Source organism: Artemia sp. Qi Xiang Cuo, chromosome 16 (genome assembly GCF_049724085.1).
Source record: "Artemia sp. Qi Xiang Cuo chromosome 16, ASM4972408v1, whole genome shotgun sequence".
Lineage (NCBI taxonomy): Eukaryota > Metazoa > Arthropoda > Branchiopoda > Anostraca > Artemiidae > Artemia > Artemia sp. Qi Xiang Cuo.
Window position 1 is genome coordinate 26009368 of NC_142809.1, and position 4684 is coordinate 26014051.

General features: G+C 34.3%; 1 pseudogene; it reads right to left on the reverse strand.

The window, feature by feature from the left end:
• Positions 1 to 2481: 2481 nt before the first annotated feature.
• On the reverse strand, positions 2482 to 4463 carry LOC148942720 (uncharacterized; annotated as a pseudogene).
• Between the last annotated feature and the right edge of the window lie 221 nt (positions 4464 to 4684).

The following is a 4684-nucleotide window of genomic DNA, read 5'->3' on the forward strand; positions in this document are numbered from 1 at the left end:
AATATAAAAAAAATTTCTTTAAACTGAAAGTAAGGAGCGACATTAAAACTTAAAAAGAACAGAAATTATTCCGTATATGAAAGAGGCTGTGCCCTCCTCAACGCCTCGCTCTTTACGCTAAAGTTTGACTTTCTCACAACTCTTTTTTTAAACAATAAAAACTTTAGCGTAAAGAGCGAGGCGTTGAGGAGGGCACAGCCTCTTTCATATACGGAATAATTTCTGTTCTTTTTAAGTTTTAATGTCGCTCCTTACTTTCAGTTTAAAGAAATTTTTTTTATATTTAAAGGCTGCGAAAGCGGGGGGTTTGGGGGTGGTAGCCCCCCAACTGTGCCTCCTAATCCCTGTACGTTTTAAGGTTCGACCTTGTAACTCAGCCTCTTTAACTCTTTAGAAAACGTAGTTTTTTTCAAATAATTTCTGCACGTTTTTGTACAGTTTATTACTTATTATTGCTTGACTAACTGTTAGCTGATCGTGTCAGGAGTTAAAGTTGGGGGCTGCCGCCCCCAAACCCCCCGCTCTTGAACATTCTTGTGTTAAGGCTTTTAATTCCTGAATACTCAAATCACGTCGTACAGGGTGCCTCCTAATCCCTGTACGTTTTAAGGTTCGAACTTGTGACTCAGCCTCTTTAACAGCCCCCCAACTGTGCCTCCTAATCCCTGTACGTTTTAAGGGTCGACCTTGTAACTCAGCCTCTTTAACTCTTTAGAAAACGTAATTTTTTTCAAATAATTTAAAAAAGAAACTGAGTTTCTTTTCAAAGTATATAAAAAAGTTGCTCTGATGGTGAATCGAACCCGAGTTTTCCGCCTGAAAGTCTGAAGTCTCAGCCGCTGGACTATACAAACACAATAGTAATTGTTGTTTAGCAAATAGAAGGTATTTTCGACGCAAGCAAATTCCCAAAAATCTTGATATGTGGTTTTTGGAAAACAGGGAAGGAGTGATCAGATTGAGCTGAAATTTCGACGATAAGCTCCCAGGCCCCAGGAAAGCTTATCCTCTAAATTTCAGCCCGATCAGACAACGTTAAAGGGGGGTTGTGGAGGGAAAAATTAACATGGGCTAATATAGGAAAACGAGGTTTTTCGTAAATGTAAATTCGGGGGATAATTTTTTCGGTCTGAAAATATCAAAAGGCCCTAACAGGTCGAATTCTGCTTCGAATGAGTCCTCATTCAACCGGATCCGGTGCCAACTGTGGCCTGTAGGCGTGGCTAAGAAAAAAAAAAGAGATGAATTTTAAGTGGCTATATTTGGTTTTTTGAAAACAGGGAAGGAGTGATCGGATTGAGCTGAAATTTCGAGGATAAGCTCCCGGGCCCTAGGAAAGCTTAACCTCTAAATTTCAGCCCAATCGGACAACGTTAAAGGGGGCTGTGGTGGGAGGGTCCAAACTTCCGGCCCAGTTTACCCCATGAAGATAAAGTCGGAGGAGGATGAAATTTTGCAAGTTTCTTAGTTTGAGCTTGGGCTACAAAATGCAATTACCGCCGTCTCTCTGCGACCTCTAGGACCTGAAATCGCTTAACATTGTGGTGGGTCGCCTCTTTATAGAGGCACAAGTGTGCCTCCTTGATTTTGAAAAATGTTTATCTAAAAAATTCGATCGGGCACACTTGGAGTAAACAGGGTGTTAGAGGGGGGGGGGCTAGTTGCCATCTGATTGCTTTTGGCTCTTAAAACGGGGACTAGAACTATACATTTCCGATTACTGAAATAAGTTTTATATTTACCCTTGTAATAAGTTATACAAGGAACAATAATTACACAAACAAACAAAAGAGGTACAAGAGGTAATTATACAAACAAAAATACTTCCAAGGCGATAACAAGAAGAGATTTATCCCTTAGTAAACGACCCGGATTAAAGTTATACATGCAAAACAAGAAATTCTTACAATTCCGCTCTTTCCTATTAAGCTTGCGTCCAAAGAAAAATTAATTAACAATAATCGAATAATAGACAACATTTTAGCTTTAAAGATCCTTCTGTAACCAGGGTCAACAAAATTAAATATTACTGCTATTTCACTTAACCTGTCGAATAAATCACAACAAATCACACAATCACAAATAATAAATGTTTAAGTAAATATCACTAACATACATGTAAATTAAATGAAATAACATTTAAACATAATACAATTTGAGAGGCTAAGTTGTCATAGCAGTTGAACAGTTTAAAAAAAATTATATATGAATGGTCTCTGTATATATTTTTTTTTCGTCAAACTCTTCGGTCTTCAATAACGTCATTATAATTTAATTAAAGTAAGAATCAATGATTACATTTCCCTTATGCCAGCCATATGTGCCTTTATAGTATTTTTAAGGGATGTTGAATCTCACTTACAACAAAAAAGATTACTTAATTGATAGCCTGAAAAGAGCCTAAATCCGATAACCGTTTTTTTTTTCTTTTTTTTGCAAATAAGGAGCCTACCTAAAGAAATTTTTAATTATTTGTCGTGGTTAGATTAAGGACAAATTAGATTCTCTCTCAGCAAGCAATTTATACCAAATTTGCTTTAATCTCCAGCTTAGAAAACCTACAAAGGTAAATAAGACGATAATAATCAAAGTCATAATAGAAATGCCAGTGGCAACAATTTTCTTTTCTACAGCCTTAGCAGAAATATCTCTGCTCAACTCATTCAATTCTGAAATTGGGATATTAAAAGAATCCTTCCTTCCATTTAAAATTTGTGACGGCTGAATTTTCTAAGTCTATTTAAGTCTTAAATAAATCTGAACTGTGTCCTAATATCTCCAAAATAACAGTATGAAAGTCCATTTTTAAACTTGGGAGATTGGCAGATATATTATATAAACTAAAACTAAAGAATTCCTCATTGATTCTAAAGTATTCAAAGGTAACTGAGCACTCATCTGGAATATTTACTATTAAGGAGTTATTCATGCTTAATCTATACGAAAATGTTTTATTATATTGATTCCCTTTCAAACATTTAATAGAAATAGGATTATTTGCTGCACCTTCGGCAAAATAAAATTGGCTATCAGACAGAGAATGAATAAAAAGCGAGTCTAAAGTTTTTAAATTATACTTACAAACTAAATTTTCCAAGTCTGTCTTATTAAAAAATACAGAAAATGCACAGGAGTTAGATGACGGAAATTCATGTATGACAAAGCGTCTTTTACAAATAATTTTTGACTTTACGTAAAAACAAGATGACATGAAACCTTCATCTAGCATTATGTAACTTGATTCATCTCCTCCTATTCCAATATAAGGTTCTCCATTGGTAATTACTGAATATATCTGCTTAAAACTAGCAGTAAGGGAATTCTTTATAGCAACAGGGGCCTCAAAAGTCTTATAGAGTTGAAAGGAATCTAGAATTTTGGAAAGAGGAAATTCGCAAACAAACAAAATATTAATTAAAACAAATTCCAAACTACAGTCCACACGCTTAAGGTTTCTATAATCAAGCCAATTCTAAAATCCTTAATAGCCAACTCAAAACCTTTAGGTAGGCTTTGCTGCACAAACTTCAAGTAAGATATAAGCTTAACTGGGGAAATAATCCCAACAGGGAAATCACCATTTAATACTTGAATCAGGCTTTTGGACAATTGTTCGAAAATGAAAGGGAAAACTTTGTAATTTATTTGAAAAATTAGAAGTTAATTTTTCAACCACATTTTGTATTTGAGCGAAATTTACAATTAAGGAAGAAGTTACTTTCAAAGCATTTTCAGGCACTTCACATTCAAAGGTTTTAAACGATTGGCTTAAATGGTCTAAAGTTTCGTTACGCAATTTGTTAAGAGAAATTTCTAATTCTGAAATTACCGACGCTGATACAGAAGTGATTTTGGCAACTTTTTTGGTCATTGCTAAGTTTTTCCAATTTGTCGGATAATTTTTTCACAATGCTTGTAGAACTTAAACCAAATTGAACTCCATTAATCTGCCCCACTATAGGTAAAATAGAAGCCCTTTTCTTACTAGGATTGACCATATTAAACTCGAATTCTTCTATGATATTTGAAATAAGGTCAAGTTCAGAAATAAATGTCTTTTTCTTAATTTCCAAGAGTTCCTGGAATTGATTAATAGATAAATCTACATTATTCAATAGATTGTGGTGACGATTTGTCCTAGATGCTATAATACCTTTAAGAGTTTCCACATCTTGATCAAAAACAACATTTTCAAAATTTAGTTTCTTTTCTCTAAGAATATTCAGCATACCTCCCACCTGAACCTTAAGCAGCGAAGCCGTGTTTTTAAGCTTTTCTACACTAAGGAAGAAAATAAGTTTGCGGTTTCCGCTCGATCCAGTTCAAAGCCCGCTCAAATATTGGAAGCCTATGCCTCTGCGAACAAAAGATTGTTGTCAATCTAGTGACACGGTTGAATCCTTAGCCAATATTCCCAAATTAAGGAAGACACTAATTATAACAATAATTTTCATCGTAAAGCAACCAATCTGAAAATAATCATATTTAATACTAAATTCCTTCAGCTTACTAAATCAAAAGTAACACTAACTTAATAACATGATACATAGAAAGAAAAAAAAACAGGTACTTTACCAATAGAAGGATAATGAATAATTTGGTTTCTATTAATGCAGGAATTGGCTATATCATATGAAAATATAAAAGCCATTGATCCTTATTCTGAAATTTTTAGATTGAAAAA